The following is a 13,858-nucleotide window of genomic DNA, read 5'->3' on the forward strand; positions in this document are numbered from 1 at the left end:
TATATCAGTAAGATCGATTCCATGCAAATTAAATTTAGTGTATGATTAAAACGATGAGTGGGCCCGGTGACATTTTGCTTGACTCTAAAAGAGTTTATTAGGTCAGTAAACGCAAGTCCTAATGCATCATTTGTATTATCAATGTGAATATTAAAATCTCCCATGATTAGCGCCTTATCAACTGTAACCAGAAGGTCTGAGAGGAAATCTGCATATTCTTTTAGGAATTCTGTATACGGCCCTGGTGGTCTATACACAGTAGCCAGAGCAAGAGATACATTACATTTATTTTGCATGTCTGACAGTATAACATTAAAGGTGCTGTAGGGAAGTTTTGTAAAAAAATATTTTTTACATATTTATTAAACCTGTCATTATGTCCTGACAGTAGAATATGAGACAGATAATCTGTGAAAAAAAAATCAAGCTCCTCTGGCTCCTCCCAGTGGTCCTATTGCAATTTGCAGAAACTCCATCGCTCCCGGTAAAAAATAACCAATCAGAGCTGCGGTCCGTAACTTTGTTTGTGTTCAAAATGCAGAAAAATTTATATAATAAGCGAGTACACCATGAATCCATTTTCCAAACCGTGTTTTTGCTTGTTCTGAATCACTAGGGTGCACCTATAATAAGTGTTTATATTCTGACTATTTTAGATTGCTTCAGGGATACCGCGGCGGAGTAACCCAGTACCTTTGTGATTCTTCATAGACATAAACAGAGAGAAGTAGTTCCGGCTACGATGTTCTTCCGCAAGACGCAAGAAGTTCTGTTTATTAACCGCTAGAGCGTCAAAAGTTACAGACTGCAGCTTTAAACGTTGGTGGGATATTTGAATCAGGTGGCGTCTGGTAATTTGTTAATTTAGCCACAGTGCTAAATAAAAACCTTGGATTGTTTTGGTAGAGCGTCAAAAGTTCCCTACCGCAGCTTTAAGCAGAACTATTTCAAAGTAGTTAAACCTGTATCCTGTTTTCTGGGTAACATTGAGAATATCAGTACATGTTTTGCCATTGACTTGCAATCTTGAACAGATTATCAGGTTATCTGTTATCACCCCCTCACCTCTTGTGTACTCTGTGACCAGTGTGAACACTGATTCATTAGAAAATAGTTGTCAGATCAAGTCACCTTTATTTATTTATTTATTTAAATAGTCTTGTTTTGGTTTATAGTTTTCATAGTCTCTTTTCAGTTTAATGTTTTCATAGTCTCTTTTCAGTTTATTGTTTTCATACTCTTGTTTCAGTTTATAGATTTCATAGTTTAGTCGTTTTCTTGTATTTCTAGTCTTTTTCTCTGTTACTCTTGTTTTGACCCTTTGCTCTGGATTCTGTAATACTCCTCTTGCTTAGCCCTCTGGATATTGTTCTTTCATTGAAGACCCATGCTTGCCCTTGGAATATTCTTTGTCTTGTCCTCTATATACCTGTTTGCCATTGTTTGACCCATGCCTTTTATGAGCACGTCTCTGTGTAATAAAAGCTTGCACATTGGATCCGCACGTCTCTCCCCGTTACAGAACACTCGGCCACACGAATATCCAGAGGCTTTTTTTAAGAACATTGGCCAGAACACAGCAAGAATTTTGTTAGCCCTTAGATAGTGTTAATTTTGTCAGACGAGACGAAATGTGTTCGTCAACTACCTTTTTTTCATTACTAAGACAAGACGATGACAAGACTGCACCACTGTCCAAAAACGCTGACTAAGACTAAATTAACATGCATTATTGTTGACGAAAAAAGATTAGATGAAAATGTTTTGTATAAAATAAAAACTGAGATAAAATCACTCTTTATTTTCGTCTACAATCGCTTCTGCTTTTTCATCAGCTGTTAAGCCTTTAAAATATTCAGAACGAGTTCTCGGCTTCGTACTGTTGCTCAAGTTACAGGTCTCTTACTACTGTTGCTGCCAGCCTGTGGGCAGCCTTAACCCGGGTGAAGGCCTGTTGGCTCTGCTCCGTCCACTGGACCGTATCTGGTACCCCCTTTTTAGTGAGGTCAGTCAGCGGGCTGGTGAGGTTCGAATAGTCAGGGATAAACCTCCTGTAATATCCTGCCAGCCCCAGGAACTGCCTCACATCCTTTTTGGTCTTGGGCCTGGGGCAGGCTGCAATCACTGCAGTCTTATCAATTTGGGGACGCACCTGCCCATGACCCAAGTGGAAGCCCAGATACCTTACCTCCACCCGCCCAACTTCGCACTTCTTCGGGTTGGCCGTTAGCCCCGCCTGTCTCAGCGCCCCAAGGACGGCCCTCACATGCTCCATGTGCTGCTGCCAGTCTCCAATATAGATGATGATATCATCCAGATAGGCCACGGCATATGCAGCATGGGGTCTTAGCACCCTATCCATGAGACGCTGGAACGTAGCCGGGGCCCCGAACAAACCGAATGGAAGCGTCACGAATTGGTGCAATCCAAACGGCGTTGTGAAGGCTGTTTTTTCTTTGGACACTGGAGATAAGGGGATCCGCCAATATACTGAAATTTTTTTTCAGTAACGGGGTAATCTAACTAATTACTTTTCCCGTCGTTACAATGCCCTTAACGTTACTGAACGTTAAATGCGGTGCGTTACTATGCATTGATTTAATAATATGCAATCCGAACGCACCCCTGGCTCACACAGCGAGTGAGCAGGTGGGTTAATGACGAGATAAGCGGTTGTGATTGGCTAAGGCAGAGTCATGTGTTTCATGGTAGCCAATCAGAGCCAGTGTTTTTACACACATGCCGGCACACGCGGCTCACGCGGCAAACACACACACGCAACAGCTACACAGAGATTCGCAGCAGAGATGGCGAGTCAGGAGCAATCCGATGAAAAGTTGGCATTTTCATCAATTCGAACAATTCTCTGACATGTAGCAACTTTTTTTTTTTTTTACAGTAACGCAAATAGTTACTTTCCCTGGTAACGAGTTACTTTTATTATAGAGTAATTCAGTTACTAACTCAGTTACTTTTTGAAACAAGTAGTGAGTAACTATAACTAATTACTTTTTTAAAGTAACGTTCCCAACACTGCTCGTAATGTGAGCAACCCTTAAAGCCGTAAACCCGTAAAGTACAGTAAACCTTGGACGCCAACAACGACTCAAATCACAGACAAACTTTAAGCAGCATTTAAATCTCCATAGAAAAATTATACTTGCAAATGCCTCTGTGTAACGCTTGATCTTTTGAAACCAGCGTGCGTGTGCTGGAGCCGCGTGAGCTGGAGCAGCATGGTCCTTTGTGGCAAGGAGTGTCCGTTCATCTTCCGGGCTGCTGCGGAATCGCGCTGTATTTGAAAGGTTTAACAAGGCAGTGTTTCAGGATTCGTCTTCCTCGTGTGGAGAGGCGAATAGGTGAATAAACTTAGTAATGAAAAGAAAAGGCATTAGTGTAAAAAGGTTTCATTTGTATGCCTGAATTTAACCCATGAATCGATGACCTGCATATCCGTTACACCTCCCCCTTTTCGTCGGATGAAGTCCCTGTGTGGACATCATCGGACTGCAATTATCAGGATGGGCAGATGACAGGTGAATCGTGATGGTCATGTAGCAGGTGGATCATGATGGCAGGTAGTTCCTGAAGTTGAGGATTCAGCTTGATGAGGTTCGGTGTTGTCTTTGACTTGGCACCCCCTTTCCGGGGATTCCATCGGAGACCTCCAGCCATGCTTGTCGTGAGTTTGGCTGTAGCGGTTTGCATCTCGTTGAGTACTTGGTCAAGCAGGTTGACATGGGTGGCAGTGTCATGCTGGTCGTAGGTCAGTGTAGCTGAGCGCACAGGAGTGTTGACGAGCTATCTGTCACCCACAATCTCTGCTTGCGTTTCTGTGACTTGTGTACGAGGCTTGACTTCGGCAGGGCAGCGCGTATCGCTGACCCGGGGTTGCAACCCGCAGATTCCTTCAGCGTTGTGTCTGAGGAAGGGTGCATGTTTGGGGCCAGGTACAGCTGTGTGTCGCTGTCGTGGTAGGCCACCACATCTGGAATGTGTGTCTTGGTGTGGGTGTTGCTTTTCCACAACCTGACACTGACAATGTCTTTACGTCTGTAGACTTGGCTTGACTCGCTGATGGGTTGGTTCAGGAGCACATTCACTTCTCTCTGTTTGGGGTTGACGTGCAGTAGGATGGCATTATCCAGAGAGTTGGCCAGGTGTATTTGTAGTAGGTCAGCTGGCGTGGTGATGGTGTAAGCCAGCACAGTTAGCACAAGGCTTAAGGGTATCATGTATGGTGGGGTGTTACCCGTGGTTAGGGTGTCATTGGAGGAGGTAACCTCCCACAGCATGTCTGTTGTTAACTCTGTAAACAGCTGAGTCAGATAATAGGGAGAGAGAGAGAGAAAGGGGAGGAAGAAACAAGCGAGGGCTGTCTTTGGTTGGATAGGGCAGCCTCTTTGCTTAGTGGGCGGCGACTGGGTTTTGCTCACCCTGCCCCATGTTTTGCCACATCTTGCTGCTGGCATGACGGTTGCTTCAATGTTTTGTCAGTGGCTCTGGTGCTGCGTGGTGCAGTACATGCTGTGTCATGGAAATATATTGGCATTATCCCCCTTTTGCTCCGTGGCATTACAAGCCCTGGCATTGTGATGTCAGACGGTGCACAACCCACAATATTGTTCTGTGCACGCAGCATGTTTTGTGTATCATGCAGTGGTCTGGGGCGTTGGTTGTCAGTGACTGTAGACTGGTTGCCAGGGTGGATGGAGGGGTCTGAGAGGTGGTAAAGCAAAGTCATTATGGAGGTTTCAGAAGCCTGCATGTCCACTATGTTGGTCAGTGTAGACAACGGAGCCAGCGTAAGCGATTCTGAGGTAGACAGTTTAGCTAGTAAAGTTCTCATGCTGTGTGTAATCACTACAACTTTGAATGTGGGTGGGTGGGTTGGGAGTGACCACAGAATGTTGTTTAGTGTGCCAGTATTGGCAAGGGTGTCAGATTGATCTTTTAAGTCCTTGTCTAGACTTAGTAGCTTCGAGTGTTCTTTTACCTTCCTCCAGTACATGGTCACATTGTGTGTTTTTGTGATGTTATCACATTGCTGGAACAGGTGTTGGTGTTTGACATGCTTGTTGTTTGCAGTTTTGAAACCATTCTGTTTACAGCATGGAAGATGGCACACGAAACTGAGTCTAGCATAGTTAGAGTCTGTACAGGCTTTGTTCAAACAGATGTTGAATTCAGCTGGTGAGTTGGCATAGTCGAACAGACACCTGTTGAAGGTGAACTGACGGTCGCCAAGTGTTAATGTCAGTTTGGTATTGAGAGGTGTAGCAGCTTCATCAGCCTCACTGACGTTCTGGTGGGAGACTGTGTATACTGTGAGGTGTTGGTCATCTGTCAGATCCATTCTGCACACCTGGTCTTTGCTCACCGACATGAGAGATGTGATGGCGACAAATTTGAAGGGTGCAGTGTACAATGTGTTGTTTGTACTCCCTTCGGGTATCAGTGCAGGTGGAATGGGCTCAATGACAGGTAGTACTAGTTCAAAGTCATTAAAGTCATGGCTCACTAGCCATCCCAGCTGGTAGGCCTTGGGAATGTTGATGTCCGTTGCCCTGCAGTTGTTGCACAGGATGTAGACTATACAAGATGACATTTCAGTGAGAGGTGTGGCTTCAAATGTGAGTCCGAGTTCCACACATTCAGGTGAGGATTGGAAGAAACCCAGCGTGTGGTTTAAGGTTTGACCACATTGCAGGTTGAGCCGACCAGCGACCCCTTTGGTGTAAGCTGGTACCACCATACCCTGTTTGTTGACTAAGGTGCAGGGGCTTGAATTTGAACTTGAGCCACGGCTGGGTGCTGGGGTTCCTGTGACCTCTGTGACCTGACAGTCTGGCTCTGTAGGAGTTCCTGTGACCTCTGTGACCTGGCAGTCTGGCTCTGGCAACCTGTGTGGCTGGAGGGAAAGAGGTTATCGCACTTGAGCAAAGTCTTTTAGCTGTTTGAAGTTCAGACAAGGGTCAAAGTGGTCTAGCAGGTCTTTGTCGATGAGAAATGTATGAGTGTTCATTGGTGAGACATACATGGGATGTACTAGACTCATCAGAACGATTGTCAGGTGAATGGAAACAACCTGTTCAAACCGGATGTCATTCTGTCTGTACGCCTGTACATTCAGTTCATAAGTTTGAGGTGTAAGAGTTCGATCTTGTCTCTTAGCTTCAAATTGGAGTCTTTTGAAAAGGTGGGATGAGATCACCGTCAGGTTTAATCCTGTGTCGATCAGGTCTTCCATGCTGACTCCATTTCGGCTCACCCCCTTTTTGACAATGCTGCCCAGGAATGTTGGCATCAGGGCAGGTGTGACGATCGATCGGTGGTGAGGACCGGTCTTGTGTAGCTCGCTGCGAAGGCAGGTAGTCAAAACAGCATTTTCTGGTACCTTGTGTTTGTGGTACCTGGTGTGAGGACCTGTGCCGTCTTGTTCAGGGTGTGCAGGTGTCAGCTGTGGAGCTTGGGTGATGTTGTCACCTTGTGATGTGAAAGTTAGCTTTGTGGTCTGTGGATGACGGGCAGTGTTCTGGGTGCTTGGCTCATCCAAATGGCAGTTAGACAGGGTGTTGGTTTCAGTTCTTATGCTTAGACATACGATGTCTGGTTCATCTTCCTTGTCTTTCTTGCGAGTTTTCATGTAAAGAAGCTCTTTCAGCATCCTCAGGATCTCTGCTGTCTCAGACGTGGCTGCACTCTGTTTTTCTGACGTGGGCTCAGGATTGAGCTTACCAGTGTCATGTTGAGAGTGGTTCCATTGCCGGCTGTCGGGGCTTTGTGTCCTGGATGGTGGGGATCGGCTCTTTTTGGGTCGCCGGTCCCAGAATCACTCGCTCTGGTGCGTTGGATGAGCACCACCATGATTGTGTTGCCCTCTGCTGGCTTGGAACGGTATTGACTCAGTAAAAATGTCTGTGACTGTGGTGTTGTAGGGCGCCCTCTAGGGTTAACTCCAAGCAGTGCTCAGAGACAGAGATTTTGGGGTTTTTCACAGTCTTTTCACAAATAGTCTTTTGCTTGGTGCAAGCTTTGTGGGCCAAGTTCCGTAACTCTTGTGTAGTCATGGTACTCGGACACGCTGGGACTCTGAGATGAAAACTCCAACTGGCATGTAGGTTTAGAAGGAACAGAGTTTTTAAGTTGACATCCCTTTCCATACTTGGTTCGTTGCATGCTCCGAAGTAGGCTTTTCGTAGCTGACTACAGAAAGTCTGTGGGTTTTCAAGTCGGCCCTGTTTGAGGTCCATAGCAATAAGGAGCCCATGGTCTAAGCCTGGATCAGAGAATTCAAGAATCAAAGTTTGTAGCAGTTGCTGGTAGTACGCTTTGACAGTCTCTGGTTGACGATCCAGAAAACAATGCACATCATGGCAGGACGTGATTTTTAACAGGTATGTGTTCACATCTGTCACGTTGGTGACAGTTTGCCAGTGAAAGCCAATTTCTTGTAAAGAAGCATGAACATCATGTTCTCCTGCAGGATCTGGATTGAATGTAGAGATGCTTCTGGCTAGCTTGTCAAGTTCTCGGTGAGCCGTGCAGGGTTTAGTGGCATGCGTTCTCTGGAAGGGTTCTCTCCCCTCCGTTGTTGACAGGTGTTCTTGTAAGCTGGCTGGTGATTTCTTGAGCCGTGAGCAGGGGCGTAGCAGCCATTTTAAAAGTGGGGGGGACAGCTGTATGGTGATTTGACCCAAAGCTGATGTTCATAATAAATTCTAAATAGAATACCAATTGGCATTTTACTTTTTCAAATTTGGGAACATGACATGATAGCTTACAGGAACCTATTTTTGTTAAATCATACTCAAAATTTAAAAATACTGCAGGACTTTGAGACCAATGGGAGACCATCTATATATATATATATTTTTTTTATGAAATAAAGATATTTTATGATATTTACAATATTTCAGTTGCACTACATTTGAACAATAACTTTTTTTTTTTTTTAAAGTTGGACAAAAACAGGTGTTAAATGAGTATACAGATTACATCTACAGTAATTTTATACAACATACATTTTATGAAAAATATGAGACAGATAATCTGTGAAAAAATCAAGCTCCTCTGGCTCCTCCCAGTGGTCCTATTGCCTTTTGCAGAAATACATCGCTCCCGTTAAAAAACAACCAATCAGAGCTGCGGTCCGTAACTTTGTTTGTTCAAAATGTAGAAAAATGTATATAATAAGCGAGTACACCATGAATCCATTTTCCAAACCGTGTTTTTGGCTTGTCCTGAATCACTAGGGTGCACCTATAATAAGTGTTTATATTCGGACTATTTTAGATTGCTTCGGGGATACCGCGGCGGATTAACCCAGTACATGTGATTCTTCATAGACATTAACCATAGAGAAGTAATTCCGTCTACGATGTTCTTCCGCAAGACGCAAGCAGTTCTGTTTATTAACCGCTAGAGCGACAAAAGTTCCCTACTGCAGTTTAAGATAGTCAATCTGCTTTTTTTTTATACAAATCTCACCTGTACACATTCTGGAGAGGTTGAGCAACTGCCCCCTCTCTCTGCCAGTGACGTCACAGCCTGCCTTTCCTACAGACTAGTTAGGACATAAAGTAACAGTTATGAATTAAAAGAATAAAATTTGATAAAGTATTTTAAGATATTCGTTGCAAAACAAATATGATTTATTGTGAAATGATAATTTTACTCCGCGAGCAGCATGTAGACAAACAAAAGACAGCAGAAACCAATAACATTGTTACGTCTTATTTAGCAGACGCTTTTATCCAAAGTGACAATTAGGAGAGCATTTAACACACTGAATCCGGCGCGACGTGACGAGGTCCATTAGGGTTCAATAGGTTAAATCATAACATGAAAACTTTATCGCGCGATTCGTGTCATCGCGACATACTGTAACATACTTACAGTGTGTGTTTGAAAAAAGGATGTAATCGTCCTTTGCTTTTTTCTGGGGTGCATTTTATCCCAGACGGACTAATAGCAAAGTGAACAAACGAACGAACGAAAATTCAGAAGAGCAACAAGAGATTTGAAGCTCATAGCAGACGCGCCCAGGAGATGATTCGCTCTGTGATTGGCTGAATGTTACTTCACTCAAATCTAAGTAACAAATCAGAGAACACTACAGGAAATATTCACGCTGGATCCTAAAAAAAAAAAAAAAAAAAATAGCAGGGGTCAGAATCACCTGTTTCTAAAAGTGCGGGGGACGTGTCCCCCCCCCCGTCCCCCCCGGTTGCTACGCCCCTGGCCGTGAGCTTACACCCCCTTTTTAAGCTCTGGGTTCTTGGCTGAAAGGGTTGGAGTGGCGGGCCGACAGAAACTTTGTGGTGTGTGTTTCTCCAATCCAGCCACTCTGTAATCTGTGAGATTATCTCAGTTCTGTGTGAACAGTGTCAAGTTCATCTTGGAGCTCATCTCTCTGCAGAGTAAGCTCGTTGATTTTAGCTAGGGCCGCTTGCAAGTGTGTTTTGCAGGCCCAGGTTTTATAGTCTCTTTCTTTTTGTTCAGTCTCTGCTCTTTTTAGGAGAGCGTCACCTGGCTGGAGTTTTTTTGTTGAGTTCTTTTCTGGCTTCTCTCTCCAGCTGTTCTGTGTCGTTTATGAGAATTTTGGGGCTAACTGATGCAAACAGTCAGACAGTTCAGTAGCCAATTAACTTGGGTCAACGAAGGACCTGAAAAGGAGATTTGACAGGCAGTAGCCTAGCGGGTCACGTGATGACACCGGCTGCTGGTTGTCGCTCTACTATTTAGCTTCCTTGGTGGCTCTCACAGGTTACTGTCTCTATGTGAAATGAAAGAAACAAATCACAACAGAACAGAGGATAGAAAAAGATCAAAGTGAAACACAACACTTGAAATGAGATAAAAACAATAGAAACACAATGTGTTAGTGAGAGTAAGGAGGCCTAAGCCTACTGCTAGGTTTTAAGATAGGGCCAACAGGTGAGTGGGCTATCTGGGTAGGAAACCTAGAAATATGGTGTGGCTTAAAGAAGCAAAAGGGGTCAAACACTTAAAGGGGGGGTGAAATGCTATTTCATGCATACTGAGTTTTTTACACTGTTAAAGAGTTGGATTCCCATGCTAAACATGGACAAAGTTTCAAAAATTAAGTTGTACGTTTGAAGGAGTATTTTTGTTCCAAAAAAACCTCTTCCGGTTTGTCACAAGTTTCGGAAAGTTTTTTTTGAGTATGGCTCTGTGTGACGTTAGATGGAGCGGAATTTCCTTATATGGGTCCTAAGGCACTTCTGCCGGAAGAGCGCGCGCTCCCGTATAGCAGAGCACTGAGAGGCTGAGCACAGCCTGATCAGAGCGAGAGCGTCGCGAAAAGTCACAAAAGAAGTGTGTTTTTGGTTGCCAGGGCAAGACAACCCTGCACAGATTACCAAAAGAGAAACAGCATTAAGGGACCAGTGGATGGAGTTTATTTTTACAGAGCATCAACGGAGTTGTGCAAGAGCTTTTGTTTGTTCCCTGCATTTCGGATTGCACATAAAAACTAAAAAGGGTCACGATCGTGTGTTAGAACCACATGCGGTGAGTAAAACTGCTTCAAATATCTCTGTGTTGTTAACTTAGCTATCAGCGCGTAAGCACATCAAGTAAACAACATGCGATGTTGTCATCAAACTGCACTTTCCACATGTACAGCTTAAAAAAAAAAAAAAAGACGACATAAAGTGGAACTTAGTCATTTTCCAAAACCGCTAAGCAAATATATACAGTTTCAGTACATACCACATAGCATACCGCCTTTGCTGATGCTGCTCTTGTTAAATTTCAGCCTCTGGATCTGTGTCACAGCTTCCACATGCTCTCAACTCAAAAGCCTACTGGCGCTCGTGATTCTTTAGCTCCGCCCACACGTCACGCCTCTAGGCGCTCGTGTTTTTCCGGGAAAAATTGGTACAGACTATCTTTCTCTTATAAATATAATAAAAATAAAGACTTTTTGGAGTTATGAAGGATGCAGTACTACTCTATAGGTACTCAAGATTAACAGGATATTGAGTGAAAACGAGCATTTCACCCCCCCCCCCCCCCTTTAAAATATATCCGGGGGATATCTAATATTCTGTGGCTTATAATAAGTGGATGGGTTTTATCACATTTGGTTCACCTGGGTGAATTGTAGTCATTCAGGTGGAAACCAGTGGCTGGGTCAACCTCTCCGGTGCTCCACAAACACTCAACCGCAGTGTCCCCGGTCCTCTGTTACTCTGGCATTGCACCCTCTTGAACAGCTTGTGACTTTTAACACAACCTTTGGAGTGCCAAATTGCTGATGTCTCCACTGCGTGCCGCTAACGGACAGAGACAAGAGGAACCGAGTTTCACTCGCAGCCAGTGTCGGTGACACTGGTCGGGCAGCCTTGCTCACTGGAAACCTGAGATGACTGTCCAATCTCCAAGGGAGTTCTACACTCAAATACACAAAGGATGAACAAAGGAAACTTAAAGTTAATTAAGGTTTGGTTTGTTTAACAACGATTGAGTAAATATATATGTAGAAAGGAAAGGTAACAGCTTTTACCTAATAATGATAAAACAAAGAAAAGGGATTATGATAATAATGGTAATTATCAAAATAACCTAAGCCAAGAGAGAGAAGAAAAATAATAAAAAATCAAAATAAAAGACAGGAATGGAACACGTGAGAAGTAGCTGGTTTTCACCACTAGGGGGAAGTACTGCCTCTCTGTGCTTAACCTGGTGAGCAGAAAACTTAATTCAAATTAAAAAAATTCAAAACTGGTTTAAATCAAAATTTTAAATAAGCATGTAAGAATTAAAATGAAAATCTGAATAATATTCTATAATAACCAATGATAGCTGTAAGGTATCATTAATAATTATGAAATTAATCAAAACAAAGGTAAGACATGCAATTCAAAGGGAGATATCTGTTAGTCAATTTAACAGGAGACTGCCACTAGATGGCTTACCTTCTAAGTGGGTCAATCAGTAGTTGACCTGAAACATCTAGATTTCCAATATTAAACAATTACATTTTAATTCAAATCATGTTTGAACCAAACTCAAAGTAAATGTCAACAGTCAAAGGAAGGGAAAATTCTTTTGTTTCCCTGTAATAATATTCGCACGAGCAAAGCTGTAAATGCAAATAATTGTTGAGAATTTTAGACTTTAGAATTTTGCACTCATGCAAGATGGAATCAGAAGGCAGGGCGTAACTTGAAACTTCTAAACAACGAGCTCCCTCTGGTGTTTACATAGCGGAATTACAGAATTGCCATTTCAAAATGACTTAGAATCTGATCGTTTGTAAGGCTGATTTTCTGCATCAAACAGAAAAGGTTTTAACTCTGTGGTGCTATATTAAACATAGGGTGAAGGAAGGATCCGTTCACTTCCAAAACACAAATGTAAAAAAAAACAAAAAAAAAAAAAAACAGGAATTTTCCATCTGTTGACTCCCATTAAACATTTATCAAAATAGCACTTATGATTTAAATGTTATAGGTTTAGAAATCGGGTAGCTAAGCCAATTTTAGACCAGGAGTTTTTTTTATAGTTTATTTTTGAATATCACTGTGGTTCACCACAAATTCAATAACAATATTTAATAAGCAAGGCCTTTTTAACTGAATCAGAAGAACATCGCTCATGTTCAGATTTACGTTGCAACTAATAAAAGATTTCTTCATCTTTTAATTATTCCAGGGTTTATACAGAGATTCTTAAATTGAATTTACTACCTTTTTACCACCTATTTTACTACCACCACAATATTTTTACTACCAACACGGCTTCAAACTTCAACTGTAGCAGTGTTAAGTGTTAAGTAAAGTGACAAGTAAAGACATGAAACATCTTTCCAAAATTAATTAATAACATATTTAATCACAATTTAATGAGGCAATTATAACTTAATTTCAACACTGGGAGGGAGAGATAGAGAACCAGAGAGAGCGAGAAAGTGAAAGTCAGGAGAGGTTCTGTAGGTGTATGTGAGTGTGCATGTGTGTTAGGGCAAGTGAGTGAGCTACATTCAAGTAAGAGGAAACGCTACCATAGGACTTGGATTAATCAAGATATCACAACAGGTCTTGGTCCATAGGATTTACTCAATATGTCAAAGAGTAACAATTACATAAAAATTAGAAGACAGACTGGACCTTTAGAATGAACAGCTACACAATGTGTAATAATAGAGTGCACTGCAATTGTACACTATAGTAACAGTATTTCATTAATAAACAAATAACGTTAACACTGGACACAAGCCAAGCACTGTCCAACACACACACACAGAGAGAGAAAAGAGAGAAAACATCAAACAGAAAACACAAAGCCTCTCTTTGAAACGAATTTCGTTTTGTATTAATTTTATCTTAATTTTAATCCATGTTTCATTATTTTGTATAATCATAACACGTTCAGACATGAACCGAAACTCAGCGTATAGGTAGCCTAGGCTACTCGCCTCACAGACCTAAACAAATTACAAATATCCTATATCTATTATCTACAGAAAGGTTGAAATTTCTACTTTTAAACAGAACCATTCAAAACTAAATAAAAGTAGGCTAGGCAGTGGTGGACTGGGACAGTAAATCAGGCCGGGAATCTGACTCCACCCCAGGCCACCTCTGTTGCTGCAGTCACCACCCAATTCATATGTCCACCAGTCTGTTAAACTTTTTGGCTCTTTCAGTTGTTTGAATTGGGTTATACTTAAAAAATAAATCAAAATCCTTAGACTGTGGACAGGCAAAATAATCAAATTAAGTATCAAGAAGTATCAAGGCATTCACTGTCTCTATCATCTTTCCCTGAATCCCCTCTCTCTCACTCTGCACATTGAGTTTCTCTGCAATATCAAATAAAAACTTTC

Source organism: Carassius gibelio, chromosome A17, assembly GCF_023724105.1.
Source record: "Carassius gibelio isolate Cgi1373 ecotype wild population from Czech Republic chromosome A17, carGib1.2-hapl.c, whole genome shotgun sequence".
NCBI lineage: Eukaryota > Metazoa > Chordata > Actinopteri > Cypriniformes > Cyprinidae > Carassius > Carassius gibelio.